This window comes from Loxodonta africana, chromosome 6 (genome assembly GCF_030014295.1).
Source record: "Loxodonta africana isolate mLoxAfr1 chromosome 6, mLoxAfr1.hap2, whole genome shotgun sequence".
Classification (NCBI taxonomy): domain Eukaryota; kingdom Metazoa; phylum Chordata; class Mammalia; order Proboscidea; family Elephantidae; genus Loxodonta; species Loxodonta africana.
Window position 1 is genome coordinate 115,428,980 of NC_087347.1, and position 19,601 is coordinate 115,448,580.

The following is a 19,601-nucleotide window of genomic DNA, read 5'->3' on the forward strand; positions in this document are numbered from 1 at the left end:
TCTGGATCCTGCAACGGCCCATCATCATCTGATCTCCTATTCTTGGAACCTGGCCTGGCTGCCTGCCAATCTTGGGACTCATTGGCCTTCAAAGCCTGTGAGCCAGTGGCCAGCCATCTTACCTGCCAATCTTGAGATTCACTGACCTCTGAAGCCTGTGAGCCAGCATCCTGCCATCTGACCTGCTGATCTTGGGTTGGTCAGCTACATGAGTCAGGAGAGCCCTCCAGCCTGATGCCTGACCCATGGACTTGGGACTTGACAGCCTCTACAGCTATGTGAGCCACTTCCTTGAAATAAATCTTACTCTCTCTCTCTCTCTTCCTCCCTCTCTCTCTCTCTATATATATATGCTTCATTGGTTTTGCTTCTCTAGAGAACTCAGCCTAAAGCAGTTGCTAATCAGCTGACCTTAAAACAGGGCAATTATCCTGGATTATGCGGTGGGCTCAGGGTAAGCTCAAGGTCCTTGAAAGTGGAAGAGGGAGACAGTAGGGTAGGTCTGAACGATAACAGTTTTTCCTCAAGAACTCACAGACTATTTACTAAATTGTTGTTGTTAGGTGCTGTTGGGTTGATTCCGACTCATGGCGACCCTATGTACAACAGAAGGAAACACTGCCTGGTCCGGCATCACCCTTACAAATTGTTGCTATGTTTGAGATATTCCTGCAGCCACTCTGTCAATCAATCTCGTTTAAAGTCTTCCTCTTTTTCACGGACCCTCTACTTTACCAAGCATGATGTCCTTGTCCAGGGACTGGTCCCTCCTGATAACATGTCCAAAGTACAAAAGACAAAATGTCACCATCCTCACATCTAAGGAGCATTCTGCTTGTACTCTGTCCAAGACAGATTTGTTTGTTCTTCTGGCAGTCCATGGTATATTCAAAATTCTTTGCCAATACCATAAATGAAATGCATCAATTCTTCTTCAGTCTTCCTTATTCACTGTCCAGTTTTCACATGCATATGAGGTGACTGAAAATACCATGGCTTGGGTTAGGTGCTCCTTAATCCTTAAAGTGGCATCTTTGCTTTTTAACACTTTAAAGAGGTCTTTTGCAGCACATTTGCCCAATGCAATACATCGTTTGATTTCTTTACTGCTGCTTCCATGGGCATTGATTGTAGATCCAAGTAAAATGAAATCCTTGACAAATTCAACCTTTTCTCCATTTATCATGATGTTGATTATTGATTGAGCTGTGAGGAGTTTTGCTTTATGTTGAAGTGTAATCCATACTGAAGGCTGTGGTCTTTGATCTTCATCAGTAAGTGCTTCAAGCCCTCTTCACTTTTAGCAAGCAAGGCTGTGTCATCTGCATAACGCAGGTTGTTAATGAGTCTCCCTCCAAACCTGATGCCCTGTTCTTCTTCATACAGTCCAGCTTCCTGGATCATTTGCTCAGCATACAGATTGAATAGGTATGGTGAAAGGATACAACCTTGACACACACCTTTCCTGACTTTAAAGCACCTAGAATTCCTTGTTCTGTTTGAATGACTTTCTCTTAGTCTATGCACAGGTTCAGCATGAGCACAGTTAAGTGTTCCAGAATTCCCATTCTTTGCAATGTTATCCATAATTTGTTAAGATCCACACAGTCGAATGCCTTTGCATAGTCAATAAAACACAGGTAAACATCCTTCTGGTATTCTCTGCTTTCAGCCAATATCCATCTGACAACAGCAACGATATCCCGTTTTCCACATCCTCTTCCGAATCCGGCTTGAATTTCTGGCAATTCTCTGTTGTACACTGCTGCAGCCGCTTTTATATGATCTTCAGCAAAATTTTACTTCCTTGTGATCTTAATGATACTGTTTGATAATTTCTACATTATGCTGGATCATCTTTCTTTGCAATGGACAGAAATATGGACCTCTTGCAGTCAGCTGGCCAGGTAGCTGTCTTCCAAATTTCTTGGCATAAAACCAAGGACATTGTCAAAAAATCAAGGACATGGATTTAACAAGTCTAATTATTTGGTTTCTTGGCATAAAACCAAGGACACTGACATAAAATCAAGAACACGGATTTAACAAGTCCAGTTATTTGGTTTCTCCTAGTAACCTTTAGTTCTACTCTAGTTTGTAGTAATCAGATTAAGAATTTTAGAAGACATAGGCACGTTCCCTAATAAAGATGACAACACTAAAAAGTAACTGCAATCATGAGGGAGAAAGCCCAAGATAAATGAACAAAAAAGGACAATACTTGAAGGTCATTTATTGTTAAGGACAAAGACTAAAGCATCTTAGGAGTCCCTGGGAGCATCACTCTACGGTGGCAAAGCAGAAGTGATTTTCAAAATAATGACACCTCGTCATTTGAAAAGAAGGTATAACGTAGATTTGCGTGATAGTTCCCAATCAATTCTTACGGCTGAACTCGTTACACTGGTAGATAAATGAGGCACTGCTAAGAGTGGGGTGCAGAGGGAAGGAACAACCAAATGGTAAGATGGCAAAAGCACAGATGTGTTCAAATGCCACGTGTCACTTGCCAAGCACATTGCTGGTCCTCTGGAGCCTGTTTCCACCAAACTATATGTTCTATAAAGGCAAAACTGTATCTTAATTATCACTGCAATAAGACCTAACAGTCATTAAGTTAACATATATCCTCTCATGAAATTCTCACTCTAAGACTATGAGGTAGGTGTTATTATTATCCCCATTTTAGAGTGTGTGAAACTGAGGCATTAAGAAGTACCAAGTCATTGGTTCAAGGGCACAGTGCTACTAGGTGGAAGAGCAGAGTCTGAGACTCTGGCTGTCTAGCTCCTTAACCCCTGCTCCCAGATGCCTCTGCACCTATCAGAGGGCTTGGCACATATATGGTACCCAAATTTATGGAATGAATGAATGAATGGAGTGACTCTGAAAAAAGAGGGATTAAATCCCTTGATCTGACATATAATAAAAAGCGCTCAAGAAACAAAAGTCGCTTTCCTTTTACAGTTCATAAAGTAAGCCCTATAAGGCAGCTGTGTTCAAATGAGGACCAGGGTAGGTATACCAGAACCACCTGGACATTTTTCAAAACTCATAGCCCTGAGTAGAGTCTCTCCTGCATCCTCCACCCCCAATTCTAATTTTGTGGTTCTGTGTTAGGGTTCAGTCTGGGAATTAAAAGAAGAAGAAAACAACTTTGCAGGTAATTCTGGAACCCACATCCTTCCCCCCTCACCCAGGGAAGTGTCTCTGCTAGAAGTGGTAGAATCCAGCTCGGCCGAATGCAGAGCCTCACAAACCTAGCAGCGGGGACTGAATTACAAAGACGTAAAATGTAGGCAGTGAACAAAACAATCAGGCTGTTAGAGCCTGGCAGCATGGACAGGCCAAGAAGGTTAAAAAAAAAAAAAAAAAAAAAAAGCCTTCAAACACCTTAAACGGGAGCGGCTAGCCTGAGAAAAAGGAGAACTCACTAACATATGTCACCTGTTTAAAAAAACCAAAAACCAAACTTGCTGTGGTCGAGTCAATTCCAACATACAGCGACCCTACAGGGCAGAGCATAATTGCCTAGTGTTTCCAGGGAGTGGCTGGTGGATTTGAACTGCCGTGGTTAGCAGCTAAACCCTTAACTACCATGCCACCAGGGCCCCATCACCAGTTTAGAAGTAGATCTAAATCTTACTATTTTTCTCTTGCAGTTCTACCCACATGACATTAGAGTGGAATTTTAGAGCATTTTCTTTAGAACGAAAACTAGATAAAAGGGCAACGAGAGGCCATCTAGAGAACTAGAGATCCTATGAGAAGAATAAACACTCATGGAAGACATTCAGTGAAAGCTCAAGATATGCTCTCTGCCCTTAGAAACTAACCACCTCCCCACCCCACATACACAACAGAGTGCAGCACACAGCGTTACTAACTCAGTGGGTCGCAGAGATCCTAGCGGGTTGGAGAGAAGCTCTGAGGCTTCATGAAGACCCTGTGACCTGAATTGGGTCTTATTCCTTCATCATACTTCTTTTTCTTAGGGAATTTTAAAAAATATTTTATTTTGTTTCTGTTGTTATACACAGCAAAACACACGTCAATTCAATAATTTCCACATGTACAATTCAGTGACACTGATAATATTCAAGTTGTGTAACCATTCTCATCCTCCTTTTCTAAATTGTTCCTCCCTCATTAACATAAACTCAGTGCCCTCTAAGCTTCCTACCTAACCTTTTGAGTTGCTGTTGTCAATTTGATTCCATATAGATAGTTTAAAAGAGTACTACGCTCAAGGCAGACAGTCTCTACTAAGCTGAACTATTGTTTGGCTTAAAAAAGGCTTCAGGGGGTATCTTTGGTTTACAGTTTAAAGATTATCTCAGGGCAACCAGGGGTTCACCCAGGTTTAAAGATTATCTCAGGGCAATAGTTTCAGGGATTCACCCAGCCTCAATGGCACCATGAAATCTGGATTCCATGAGAATCTGAAATTCTGATCTACATCCCCCCATCCTCTGATCAGGATTCTTCTACAGAATCTTTAAGATAAAATTAATACCAGGCCCCAGGCTAGACACCAGCAGGTACAAAGGAGAATAAAGCAAAGTTTCTAACGCTAAGGACTCCAAGCTCAAGGTCCAAGAACAGATAACACAGCATACAGACGGCCAGTGTTCTCTGTAGCCTCAGGGGCCTGGGAAGAGCAGTTCTAAACTGGAGTGAGGGAACCTGGTGCACAGAAATCCAGGCCTGCCACTACCTAGGGGCAGAGCTTTGGATCCATCAAAGCTTCAGGAAACCTTAGTTTTGTCTGGCTGCAAAATTAAGCAGTGGAAATAGGTGGTCTCCAAGTGCCTTCCGCTTTAAATTTCAAATGAGAGGAACAGGTTTTTATCCACCAGCTATTTGAACATTTTAATTACTCAGGATGATCATACCCACGAACTAGAAAACGATCTAGATGGCTGGGGGCGGGGAGGGGGGGGAGTTGTAGATCATCGAAACCAATTTACAGTAAGAGAATTACAGATGAATGAAGTCATTAGGCAAAACAGAAAACCACTAAAGTTAATTTTCACTGTGCCCCTCCCTCTTAGAACCTGCCTCAAATACACTCAATCCGAGCCACCTGCCTCTCATGACCACTAGATTTACAAATCATTAAAATCACTTTTATAATCACTCCATGCAAAAAACTGTGGACATTATTAGAATGATTTAAATGCCTACAGCAATACAGCAGGACTGGGGGTGGGGAAGGGTAGGTAATAATGCCTCAGCAAAACATGCGACCAACACATCATTTGGATGTCCGCTTTTTCAAAGTTCCTTAAATTTTCCCAGTTCAGTCAACATTTAACTTTCTTTTCTGACTGCCTGACACTCCAGAATACTCTACCAATCAACTGAATCAGGTCAACTGTCCCCTGGGATCCTCTGCTCCATGGTTCTCCCCGTCAAAACCCACCCCAGGATCAAGCTAAGGCAATGGTCCTCAATGTGCATCCAAATAAACTTGGCAGATTTTTAAAATCAACTGTCATCCCCCTCACCTAAGATTCTGATTCAGTTGGAAACCAATATTATTTTTAAACACCCAGAAATTCTAAGACGCAACTAGGGTTGAGAATTATTGAGTTAAGATTTTCACCTTACCAGGCAAACAAAGTGAACTGGTGAAAAAGGGGGTGAAAATGGGGGTACAGAAGATGGCAGACAAGGACAGGGGTGGGGGGCTATGTTAAACTGGAGCACACACCCCATCTATGAGGGAACAGTCGTTTCTCAGCTCTGGCTACCCGACAAGGGGAGACAGTCTGGGGTGGCCAGATTTTCTCATCTTTCAAGAGAAGCCACAAACCCAAAGTTTTAGGTCAAATTTCTGTATTTTCTAATTTGGGTACTAATTCAAATCTTTTTTTAAATTCTGAGTGGGCCATACAAAACTCATTTGCAGCCTGCCAATACCCACAACCACCCTGACTGAACACTTGCTGATGGTGAGGTGTGAAGTCCAGCAGAAAGACTGAAACAAATACGAGACCTTGAGTCCGAGGAGTTCACAGTCCTGATCCCCTGATCAACCTCCGTCTTACAGGGGTTTGGAACTTTATCCTAACTGCTCAACTTTCTAAAAAGTAGCCAGTATTACTCTCAACCAAATATCAATTTTTGATCACCACTCTCAGGCCTCAGAGCACTCGCTTCCAGTCCACATGGTCTACCCAACAGAAGCTTGTGGGTTAGTTACACTTAACTGCTAATCCTAAAAACAGGAAGGGGACTTAAAAGTCATATAGTGAGAGAAATACAGGCTCCAAGATCCAGGAAGTCTAAGTGTATTTCCCAGGGCCACAAACCACAAGGACTGTTGAAGGTACAGTGACCAACTTGTACCTGTTTGCCTGGGACTTCCCTAGTTTTAGCACTAGAAGTCTTGTGTCCTGGGAAACACCTCAGTCCTGGACAAAACAGGACAGCTGGTCACCCTAGAGGAAGGACAGAACCAGGCTATTTCTTGTGAATGCACCCCATAATCTTGTAATTCTTGACACATACACGGATATTTGAGTTTTAGTTTCATGATTTGCTTCCCTCTTAAGATTTAAGCTCCTTTAAGGAAGGATTCAAGTCCTTACGTGAGCTGAGTACTTACAATTTGCCGGGAAAAGTCCTTGTAGCCCTTGTAGTCAATAAAGGTGCCTGCTGGTGGTGTCCTTGGAGAATGCAGACATCGCTGCTTTGGAAATCTCTCTGGAGAACTTTAAGGTCTCAACCACTCACACGCCTGAGCTTCCTCCTCAGTCCTATAACCGCTTTACCACTTCACTAACATCAAGTATGAGAAACACAAATCAACGAAATCAGAGAAGCAACTCTCAGCTGGCTGCATCCCTCTCTCCTTGGAAGGCAGTCTCCTTCTGTGCCAATGAGGTTATTACCCATCATCAAGGGACACGGCACATAGTGTGTTCCGAATCCTCCGCTCGGAGAGACACCTCAGGAGGCAGCTCCTCAGCCGTGAAAGAAGTTGGCCTTTGCAATCCCCCCTCAGAAGGCTATTTTGGAATGATTCAAGAGGGTCAGAGCCAAACCCCAGTGTTTTTCATGGTCAGAAAGGCACTGCGGTGTGGTAGGAAAGCTTAGGAATTAGATCCAGATTCAGATCTCAGCCTTGATATGAACTGGTCCTGGAAGTTACAGAGCTGGAGATACAGTTTCCTCATCTATAAAATGTCTACCTTACAAAATTTTAATGGGGATTAGAGAAAACATTTGCAAAGGGTCTAGTCCACTGCCTGGCTCATGATGAGTGGTGGGTGTTACTGAGGAAGCCTAACGCTCCTCTAAGGAGCCCCAGAGTCTTCTGGAAGTCAGGTGAGAGAACCTGCCCTCCTGCCTGGTTTAAAAAAAAAAAAAAAAAAACCTGCCTTCTCTGACCTAGTTTTATTTTGAGGCAGATTGTGGTTTTCTTTCTGCTCTTCAGTTCCCTTTCTCAAAAGATACAAGTATATCTGTGTGAAACACAAAAGGCAGGTAGGTGTCAGCAAAATGTCACCACAACTGACACAAAGGATTTTTCTATCTCGTCCATCAGTTCTGATGAGGAAGCCAAGCAGCCTTCTGTCACCAAGCACGATCGCTAATGTTGGTAAAGATCGCTACTTCAAAGGATTTCCTGGGTCAGCACCTAAGAACCTTACACCCATTCCACCGAACTCATTATGACACATGATAATATTCCATCTTGCAAAGCAAAGCTGGATTTTATGACTCATCATACAGAATCATCTTCTAGCAGTCCCTATATTTTAGAATTATGACCACAGCAAGACAAAAAAAAAAGTAAAAAACAGCCCTGTGCCCTTATGTCTTACAACCTACAAAAGATAAAACAAGACTTACACATGCCTGGGAAGCAAGTCACATTGACATAATTTTAACCTATCTTAGATTCAAGAAGAATAAATGTTTGTACTATTCAAACACTTTGGGGTGGGAGGGGTAATGGGGTGCAGCCCTCATCAGGAACTCATGTAGCTATTTATTTCACTTTGGAATAATCACTCTTTAAGAAATGCCATTGTTGTTAGGTGCTATGGAGTCGATTTGGACTCACAGAACTTCATGTGATAAAGGAGAACTGCCCCATAGGGTTTTCTGGGCTGTCATCTTTAGGGGAGCAGATCGCCAGGTTTATCTCCCATGGAGCTGCTGGGTGGGTTCCAAGCACCAACCTTTTGGTTGGCAACTGAAGTGGAGTGCTTAGCCATTGTGTTATCAGGCATCCTTTAAGAAATGGTGTACCAAATTTAAAAAAGTAATGTGTTCTATATCGCAGTACACCAAGAAAACTATAAAGATCTTCTAATACGCAGACGTTTGATCTGTACATTGATGCACAGGGAGCATTTACCACCCACCACTGAGGAATGTGGTTTATTTCTGTTATAAATTTTTTTTTTTTTTTGTAACAACAGCTTTGTTGAGATATAATGCACACATGATACAAATCACCCGTTTAAAGTGTACGGTTCAATGTTTTTTAGTATATCCAAAGACTTGTGCAATCATCACCATAATCAATTTTAAAACATTCTATCACCCCCTAGAAAACCCCATACCCTTTATCTATCACCCTCAACTCCCCATCTACCCTAGACCTAGGCAGCCACTCATCTATTTTCTGTCTATACAGATATGTCTATTCTGGCATTTCATATAAATGGAATCCTGTGATTTTTTTGTGACTGCCTTCTCTCATTTAGCAATACGTCTCCAAGGTTCATCCATATTATGGCATGTATCAGTATTTCATTCCAATTTGTGATTAAATAATACATTCCACTGTATGGATATATCACATTTTATTTATCCATTCATCAATTGATAGCTATTATGAATAATGCTGCTGTGAACATCCATGTAAAAGTTTCTCAGTAGACCTGTTTTCATTCCTCTTGGCTGTATACCTAGGAGTGGAATTGTCGGGTCATGTGATAACTTTTATGTTTAACATTTTGAGGAATTGCTTAAATGTTTTCTAAAGTGGCTGTAACAATTTACATTCCCACCAGCAGTATATAAGGGTTTCAATTTCTTCACATCCTTGTCAACACATACTATTATCTGCTTTTTTGATTGTAGCCTTCCTAGTGGGTATACAGCGGTACCTCATTGTGGTTTTGATTTGCAATTCCCTGATGACTAGGGTCAAGCATCTTTACATGTGCTCATTGGCCATTTGTATATCTTTTTTGGAGAAATGTCTATTCAGATTCTTTGCCCATTTTTAACTGGGTTATTGCTCTTTTTATTATTGAGTCACAGAGTTCTTTATATACTCAAGATACAGGTTATTTTTAAGACATATGATTTTCAAATAATTCCTCCAGAGTCGGCCTGCCTGAGTCCAGAGGGCAAAGCATCAAGACACTAAGCGTTATTCTCAGGCCCTGAAACCTAATGGAATTTGTGCTGCTGCATTTTATACTTGCTTGGCACCAACGCCATTGAGTTGATTCTGACCTATAGCGACCCTATAGGACAGAGCAGAACTGCCCCATAAGGGTTCCAGTGAGTGGCTGGTGGATATGAACTAATGATTTTTTGGTTAGCAGCTGAGCTCTTAACCACTGTGCAATAGGGCTCTTTATTCCTTCTATTTTCTCCCTTTGGGAAGGGGAATGTCTATCCTATGCCTGTCCTAACACTGCATTTTGGAAGCAGACGGCTTGTTTTCTAGTTCCACAGGTCCAAAGACGAAGAGGGATTTTGCTACAGGGTGGATCATACCAGAGTCTCATCCATACCTGGTCTGGATGATTTAGATGATGAGGCTGGGAACTTACTGATGAGATTTTGGCCTTAGAGTTGATACCGTGGTGAGTTGAGACTTTGTGTGTGTATGTGTGTGTATGTGTACGTGTGTGTGTGTGTGTGCACTTTAGGTGAAAGTTTACAGCACAAATTAGTTTCTCATTCAAAAATTTATACACAAATTGTTTTGTGACATTGGCTGTAATCCCTGCAATGTGTCAGCACTCTCCCCCTCTCCACTCTGGGTTCCCCATGTCCATTTGACCAGTTTTCCTGTCCCTTCCTGCATTCTCTTCTTTGCTTTTGGGCAGGTGTTAACCCATTTGGTCTCATATACTTGATTGAACTAAGAAGCACATTCCACAAATGTGTTGTTTCTTTTATAAGCCTGTTTAATCTTTGGCTGAATGGTGGACTTCAGGAGTGGCTTCAATCCTGAGTTAGTAGGGTGTTTGGGGTCACAATCTCAGTGGCTCCTCCAGTCTTTGTCAGACCACTAAGTCTGGTCTTGAGACTTTTGGGGATAATTGGATGAGGTAAATATATTTTTCTCACAGAATGAACACGAATTTGGGGGGGGCAGGGTGCAGGGTGAACTTGAATAGGATGCACATTGCTATTATGTGCCTCCGAGTTGATTCTGACTCATAGCAATCCTATAAGATGGCAGAACTGCCCCATAGGGTTTCCATTGCTGTAATCTTTATGGGAGCAGATTACCACGTATTTTCTCCTGTGGAGCAGCTGGTGGATTCAAACTCCTGACCTATTGGTTAGCAGCCAAGCATTTAACATTGCTCCTTATGGGTTGAATAACCCATCGCCATCGAGTTGATTCTGACTCACGTCAACCATACAGGACAGAGTAGAACTGCCCCATAGGGCTTCCAAGGCTGCAGTCTTTACAGAAGCAGACTGACACATCTTTCTTCCTCAGAGTGGAGTACCTGGTAGGTTCAAACCACCAAACTTTCAGTTAGCAATTGAGCATTTAACCACTGCGCCACCAGGGCTCCTTATGGACGAAATAACCAAACCCAAAACCCATTGCCATCGAGTCGATTCTGGCCCATAGCAACCTTACAGGACACAGCAAAACTGCCCCATAGGGTTTCCAAGGAGCAGCTGGTGGATTCCAACTGTCGACCTTTTGGTTAGCAGCCATAGCTCCTAACCACTGCACCACCAGGGATCCCCCCCCCCAGAAAGATATCTCCAAATCCTAATCCCTGGAACCTGTAAGATTGACCTTATTTGGAATAAGGGTCTTTGCAGATGTATTTAAGTTAAGGATCTAGGGAGAAGATCATCCTGGATTTAGGGTGGGCCTTAAACCCAGTGACAGTTGTCCTTATGAGAGACAGAAACAGAGAAGACACAGAGATAAAGAGAGAAGGCCACGTAAAGAGAGGCAGAAATTGGAGTTACACAGCCACAAGCCAAGGAAGACCAAGGGCCGCCGGCAGTCACCAGAAGCTAGGAGAGGGGCATGGAACGGTCTCTCTCTCAGAGCCTCCAGGAAGAACTAACCATGCTGACTTCTTTATTTCAGAGTTTGGGTCTCCAGAATTGTGAGAAGATGAGTTTCTTTGTTTTAAGTCACTTAGTTCATGGTAATTTGTTGTGGCCAATAGAGATACTATATGTTATGAATCTTAACTTCTATATGTTCAACACATGATTGTGATAGTTTGTTCTCAATAAGATGATTTTATTTCTCTACGTTTGTCCAGTTGTAAAGTATGAAAATTCATTTAAGTCGTTTTTCTAGCAGTTCTTACCATCATTTTCTGTGGTACTTTTTCATCTACTTGGGCACATCTTATGGGCTCCTCAATATGTCATACAGCTAAAGGATTTTTTTTTTTTTAATAAAATAAAATCATGACTCTTTTACAAATATAAAATGAACATATACCAAAGATCTTATTTAACTCACTAATTAATGAGGGAGTCATAAAATGTTACAACAGATTCAAAGAGAGTTCAAGAACACATACACATACAGGCCTTCAGGAATGCTGAAATAAATTTGTTAATATGTATAAATCTGTCTTTTGGGAGAGATTAATAGTATGTCCACTAGAGAAAATTCATTGGCATTTCTATGAACAGAAATCATTTGCATTACTACCATTTTTCTACAAGTTGCTGAACTGTAAAACAGTTAAAAGAAAACAAAAGACACAGATAACTCAGAAGGGTTCAGTAGATACTCAGCAATCTTTTCTTCTAGTTTCAGTCTTTCCCAATTATTTTTAACAATTTTTTTTTTTAAAAGATGTTGTATCAGTCAGAATCCAATCAGAAGACAGAAACCACTCAGTAATTTGAACAAGGCAAGTTTAATATAAACTATTATTAAGTATAACCAGAGACTGGGGTAATAAGAGATCAGCTAAGTAAGAAGTAGAAGGAATTGTAAAGAATACAGGAATAGCAGCTATAGAAGGCAGGGCCACTACCCACAGGACTGAAATAGCACACCCAAGGAGGAGACATCTATCTCATGGCTGAGATCCTGGCTTTGTAGGGGAGGAGGCAGCTAAGGCTCAGTGGATGGCAGAGAAGTCCCTGTGGTGCTGCACTGTTGGAATGTGCTAGAAATCCTCCCTCTGGAACTTGCCAGAAATCTGCTCTCTAGAGTGCCAGGGAAAGCTGTTCACAGAGAGGTACTCTGCTACAAAACTGCCCAAGAGAGTGCTAAGGGAGTCAGCTGACCACTGGGTACTGCTGCCAGGCGCACACCACGGGAGCCATACACTGGAGAAGGCACAGGCCTGGACAAGTCTTTCCAGAAAGCACACAGGAACAAGCAGCAAAACCCTTTCCTCCTGAAATGTTTCTCTGGAGCCCACTATTGACAAAGCTTCACATCGAGTCAGCTGCAAAGGAAAAGCATTTAAGGGGCCCAGATCCTTTCCACAGAGCAGGTAAAAAGGATGACTTTGGAGTTAAGAGGGCATAGATCAGTACTGGCATATGTGCCGCAGTCAGATACATTTGGGAAATTCCAGATATACATCCAATGAAAGGCACTGTGCTCTGGATGAAGGACTTTAGGTAACTTGGGAACCAAACAGGAAAAGAAGGATTCCAATCAAGCTTCTCTTGTCCCATATTTTGCCACGGGCTGACCCTGAGTGTTTTCTTTATACGTCTACAATGCTAAGCATCGTTCTCAACTTTTTGTGAATCCTCACCATCCCCTTCAAAGGAACACCCTTCTTGCTGTCTATCTCACCCTTGGTGGCACAAACAGCTAAGCGTTCCACTGCTAACCAAAAAGTTGGCGGTTCAACCCCACCCAGCCGCTCCATGGGAGAAATACCTGACGATCTGCTCCTCTAAAGATTACGGCCCAGAAAACATTATGGGACAGTTCTACTCTGCCACACGGTGTCTCTCGGAGTCAAAAATCTCTCAAGGGCACCTAACAACAACAAAACACATATATACATGCACATACACTCTATTATAAATACATTTTGTCGTAAACAACAAATGATATTGCTACAAATGATCTCAAACTAATGCTGTGAATTTCTGATAATTATGTCTTGAAATAGTGACTAAAAATAGCCCAGCCCCTTCCTCTATTATCAGGAAGATTGCCCTTCTGTATAAATCCTTCCCATTTTGTGCTAACAGTCTCACTGAAATCACCACAATGACACTGGTGCTCTTTGGATCCAATTCTTCACTGTGTTGACTGAAAAATAAATACACTGGTTCCCTCACTCGCCAAGAACTAGGAGAAAAAAGTGGGAGGAAAATCAAGCTAAAGAGGATCCTGGAGTAGGCCAAGCACCTTTTCGTCTTGAGGAGCCCTTCCCTGATAAGTTCACCCCCAGGAATCATAAGACACAATTCAAAGCTTAGTCGATACCTGTAGAGTTTGGCTTTTCCAGAATACTGCCTATAAAACAAAAGAAAGGTTCTCCCCACTATCTGAAAGTAGAACATTCCTACGAAACCTTTCATAAGCCGAATGACATAAAGTAAAGAAGCAATTACCATTCATTTCTGTCAGGATTTTTTTTTTTTTTTAATTGTACTTTAATTGAAGGCTTACAGAACAAACTAGCTTCTCTTAAACAATAAGTACACATATTGTTTTGTGACATTGGCTACCAACCCCACAACATGTCAACACTCTCCCTTCTTGACCTTGGGTTCCCTATTACCGGCTTTCCTGTACTGTCCCCTCCTGCCTTCTAGGCCCTGCCCCTGGGCTAGTGTGCCCCTTTAGTATCGTTTTGTTTTATGGGCCTGTCTAGTCTTTGGCTGAAGGATGAACCTCAGGAGTGACTTCATTACTGAGCTAAAAGGGTGTCTAGAGGCCATACTCTCGGGGTTTCTCTAGTCTCTGTCAGGCCAGTAAGTCTGGTCTTCTTTTGTGAGTTAAAATTTTTGTTCTACATTTTCTGTAGCTCCATCCAGGACCCCTACTGTGATTCCTATTAGAACAGTCAGAGGTGGTAGTTGGGCACCGTTTAGTTGTGCTGGAGTCTGTCTGGTGGAGGTTGTGGTAGTTGTGGTCCATTAGTCCTTTGGACTAATCTTTCCCTTGTGTCTCTAGTTTTCTTCATTCTCCCTTGCTCCTGATGGGGTGAGACTAGTGGAGTATCTTAGATGACAGCTCACAAGCTTTTAAGACCCCAGACGCTACTCACCAAAGTAGAATATAAAGCATTTTCTTTATAAACTATGTTACGCCATTGAGCTAGATATTCTCTGAGACCATGGTCACCACAGCCCTCAGCCCAGTAATTCGGTCCCTTGGAGAGTTTGGATGTGTCTATGGAGCTTCCATGACCTTGCCTTGGACAAGTTGTGCTGGCTTCCCCAGTACTGTGTACTGTCTTACCCTTCACCAAAGTTACCACTTATCTATTGTCTATTTAGTGTTTTTCCACCCCCACTTCCACCCCTTCCTTGTAACCATTGTTTCTTTTTGGTGTGTAAACCTTTTCATGAGTTTTTACAGCAGTGGTCTCATACAATATTTGTCCTTTTGTGATTGACTTATTTCACTCAGCATAATGCCCTCCAGATTCATCCATGTTGTGAGACACTTCACAGATTTATCATTGTTCTTTATCATTACGTAGTGCTCCATCGTGTGTACGTACCATTATGTGTATGTGCCATACTCTGTTTACCCATTCATCTGTTGACAGGCACCTACATTGTTTCCTTTTTTTTGCTATTGTGAACAATGCTGCAACAAACATAGATGTGCATATGTCTATTTATACAATGGCTCTTATTTCTCCAGGATACATTCCTGGGAGTGGGATTGCTGGATCATATGATATCCCTATTTCTAGCTTTCTAAGGAAGCACCATATCATTTTCCAAAATGGTTATACCATTTTACATTCAATGTGGGGAAATTTTTAAGCGTTCCCAGACCCAAAAGATCACCTACCAAATCATATCAAATAACACATAAAATACTTACAAGATCTCTTTGGCTTTTCTGAAACTTTAGAACACATCTTGCTAATGAATGCACACAATTAATCGACACAAAGCACAGATGCTCGCACAGTTCAAAGAGATGGCAGCTTGATGCTGAGATGTTGAGTGTAGTTCCTGAGGAAGGAGCTTGGCGATGCCACTCTCGCTGCTCAGGGTGCGTACTGCCTCTTTAACAGCTCGCTGCAAAACAAATGGTGAACGCTATTTCCTCTTTTCACTTTTTTTACGTAAAAGCAAAAATCCTCTTCAGATTTCTTTCAGTTAGTGAAAACAGGCACTAGTGTAGGTCTTTCATAAAAGCAAAGTGGTGTAAAGCAAACTTTCGGCAAGTGGGGGATACCTGTGTCTTGTGGAAGCGGAATTACTTTTTGTTTGTTTTAGACAGTAATTTATAGCTCAGAATTAGAGTATTCATAAATGGTAAACACCACAGAAAATGAATACAAATGCAGGCCCTGCTTGCCAAGGACAGCTAGTTTCTAAAACCCCCTATTTCAGATTTTTGTTTTTGGGTTCAGATAGAAGAGTGATGAGAACAGTCATAAAAAAAACCATACACAGAGCTCATTCCTGGTATGGGTCTTTTAAGCTCAGTTTTGTTTTCCAGACACGTGCCCAACACGTGGTCAAGTTTCTCACGATTCACAAGGAGGAAAGCATAGGCGTGGCTCTGGGATACAGACTCCAGGTACACGTCCTATTGATGAGAGACCGGATGGGGTGGAAGATCAGGGCCATGCTTTCTGGTACAAGTGGACAGCTCAGAGAGGGCAGGAAACTCAAGTTACATTTGTTGGTAACGATAGATAAATCAGTTGCTGACCAGTCTATTTCAACTCATGACAACCCCATGTGTGTCAAAGTAGAACTGTGGCTGATTTTTCAGGAGTAGATTCCCATGCCTTTCTTTCAAGGTGCCTCCGGGTACACTCAAACCTCCAACCATTTGGTTAGCAGTGAGCATGTTAACAGTTTGCATCTCCCAGGAATTCTAACTGATAAGGCTAGGCCTTTATTATTTGACACTACACTAGAGATCAGAGGTCAAGAAGTTTTTTTTTTTTAATTAGTTACCAACATGTGAAAAAACTGGGAGATTTCACAAAAAAAAATCTGAGTTTCTAGCCTCTCCCAAAAAAACAGACAATTTGGTAGCTCTGAACCCATTCTTGCAAGGGAACCTTGGCAGGAATGTGGCAGTGGGGCGTGGCTCTCCAATGTGCCACAGGACCCACACAGGCTGCCTGTTATACCTGTGTTACCTGACTAACCCCTGCTGACATTTCTGTTTCGTCCTACACTATGGGACTGCAAGCTCCATGAGGGCTGGGCCGGCACGTTTTTTATTCATAAGCATATTTCGACATAGTGCCTATCACACAGGTCCTAGCAACTATGCCTGCTGTACGCGAGGCACTCAATACCTTCTGAATAAATGACTGCATGAACTGTATTAATTAGGCCTTCTGCACACTATCTCATTTAATTCCTAAAATCATTTTGAAATGTTTGCTCCCCATAAGGCTCAGAGAATTGGCTAACTGCGCTTCCAATGTTCACTCAGCTAGTGATTACAGAACCTGATTCCAAGTTTATATGACTTCCAAGCAAAGGAGTGTGGAAAGGCAAGTCAGGGTAGAGGAAAAAAAAAGCTTCTAGTTAAAAAAAAAAAAAAAAAACAGAGCAACAGGCTGATTGCAAATACTCTCTGGTTCCCCAGATAGTTTTGTTCCACACTTGTAAATAGAAGGTACATATATTATATGGTCATTGCTTCCCTCTTCTATAAATCCCTTAAGAATCTTGCATCAAGGAAGCCAAAATCCACCTGCTCAATCTTCAAATGGGATTAATTCAACTACAGAGATTAGTGACCATGTTTCAACTAGGCAACTCAGAAGGAAAATCATTAAATTTAAACATAACGTGCCATCAATTTGTGTTTGCAAAGACAAAAGGCCATCCGGGAAAGTCATTCCACTTAACGGGAAGCAGGGATTCTTAGCCAAAGGGCAGAGCAGCAGAACAACCACTCACTAACAAATGTTCTCTCTCCGGCTACATACCAGAGAGCTGGTAGCTAAACAAATGACTGTTGAAGCTGCTTATCTTAAAACACAAAAGGTGCTATCCGTTCACAGTATGAAATGGAATCACAAGCAGTTCCATGAAGGGGTCAGAAGTGCAGGAAAGCTCTAACATATACCCACAGAGGGGCATCCACCTACTAGCATATACTGATGTGAGTGGCACCTCAGCAGTGGACAAAGAACCACCCACTCTTTTCTCTGGCCCCTTCTGTAACCAAAGATTTAGCACGCTGATTTACATAGACGGGACTATTACTCAGCCATAAAGATAAATGAAATTCTGATACATGCTATGACACTGATGAACCTTGAAAGCATTATGTTGAGTGAAGTAAGTCAGACCTGAACGGACAAATACTGTATGATCCCACTTACATGAAATATCTAGAATAGGCAAACGCATTAAGACAAAAGTTCATTAGTGGTTACCAGGGGCTAGGGGTAGGGGACATAGGAGTTATGCTGAAGGGGCACTGGGTTTCTGACTGAGTGACATAAAACATTTAGAAATGGACACTGGTGATGGTAGCACAACATGGTGAATGTAAGTAACGTCAATAAACTGTACACTTAAAAATGGCAAACTTTTTGTTATACATATTTGACCACAACAACAACAAAAAAAATTTTTAATGTAACACATTGAGATAAAATCACCCGTTTATATGTTTATCTCCCTGGACCAGGCATCTCAACGGCAGAACCACGTCTTACTGCTGGAATCCCCAGCGCCTTGTATGATGACTACACATAGTAACGTTTATGGTATTTTCCCATTCCTAGAACTCAAGGCTGGTAGTCTGTAAAGAAATCTTGTCCTGATCTATATATTTCTATATGAATACCCAGAGAAAGGTCCAAAGTAAAATCACATACAGGTATCCATTCAAACTGGAAAATAAACATTGCAGGAAATCAAATGTCAGCCTCATACATTGAGGGGCCATGTCCATGACACATGCCTGAGAGATCTGATCACTACTGCTGACCAAGCAGGAGGCTATGCCTAGAATGTGCTTCTTAAACGTTAATGCGCCTGAGAATCACAGGGGGATTTGGTTATAGTGCAAATGCTGACTCAGTGGGCCTAGAAAGTCTGCATTTCTAACAAGCTGCCATTTTGTGGGCCTCCCTTTGAGTAGAAAGTGTCTAGGAGAAACTGGGGCCCATAACCACCACCTTTCTTCCTTGCAACCTATACCATGGTCTAAGGAGCTGAGCTAACATGCCCCAAAGAAGTGGAAATTCCAAAGATAAGAATCTTTTCCTTTTATTCCATTCAGGGTCTAATGTCCATCAGCAGTGGACTCCAAAGGAGTAAAAAAAAAAAAACCCTTCAAGTCGATTCTAACTAATAGAGACCCTAGAGGACAGAGTAGAACTTCCCTATAGACTTTCCTAGGCTAATGAGTCGGAATCGACTCGACGGCAACAGCTTTTTAATCTTTACAAAAGCAGAATGCCACATCTTTCTCCCACAGAGCGGCTGGTAGGTTTGAACCACTGACCTTTTAGTAAGCAGCCAAGTGCTTAACTACTGCACAGCCAGGGCTCCAACACTTTCTCAGCACTTTATTTTTAATATACAAATCATTTCCAACAAATACTCCATGGGAAAGACCAAGTACCTGCCACTGGAAACTTACTGCAGATCATGAAATGCCAGGAAACAGTCACATACCTTATTGTAGAGCAAGATGACAAACGAGCAAAACCGAAAATTTCAAGACAAAGCCTCGGCCCTGGGAACAATAACCATGATTGGCATTGCTTCGACCCACATCTTCTTAAAACCATGCATAAAATTGTGGGGCTTGTACTGGTTATCCACAGAAAGACTGCAGGACGAAGGGGTGGAGACAAGAAGCTGGAAAGAAAAACTAATTAAAAAGCAAATAGGGAAAAATTAGCTTGGAAAGGGCTCACTGAACTGCTAACAGAATAGAGTGCCGAGGTGAAAAACAAATGCAAAAGAGATTTGGCAGAATCCAAAAAGAACATGATCAGAATGAGAAATGAGGCTGGAGACCACACGTCAGCAGGAGAGGCAGTGAGAGGGACATTTGTGGAGATGAAAACAGAAAAAAGTTCCCTGGACAAAAGAGAAGCACACAGACTGGACTGAAGGAGAGAGAGAGATGGGGAGGGAAGTGGGCAGCTGATTGTACCCTAGGGCCAGGACAGATCCCTGCTAGAGAAAACAAAACAGCAACACACACACTCACTCACACATATACACAGTCACAC

General features: G+C 42.0%; 1 protein-coding gene across 6 annotated transcripts in view; it reads right to left on the bottom strand.

The window, feature by feature from the left end:
• The window catches only part of MGAT5 (alpha-1,6-mannosylglycoprotein 6-beta-N-acetylglucosaminyltransferase), a 430,917-nt gene that overhangs the window by 278,162 nt on the left and 133,154 nt on the right, over positions 1-19,601 (bottom strand). For 3 of the 6 annotated variants that reach the window (XM_003405868.4, XM_010586350.3, XM_023543014.2), the window contains exon 3: positions 15,245-15,444. The exons of 2 other annotated variants lie outside the window; for them this stretch is intronic. The gene's annotated coding sequence lies outside the window, so the exon portion shown is untranslated. Of the gene's footprint in view, positions 1-13,108; positions 13,211-15,244; positions 15,445-19,601 lie in introns of all 6 variants that reach the window. One more of the 6 variants, XM_064287274.1, reaches the window with a different exon arrangement.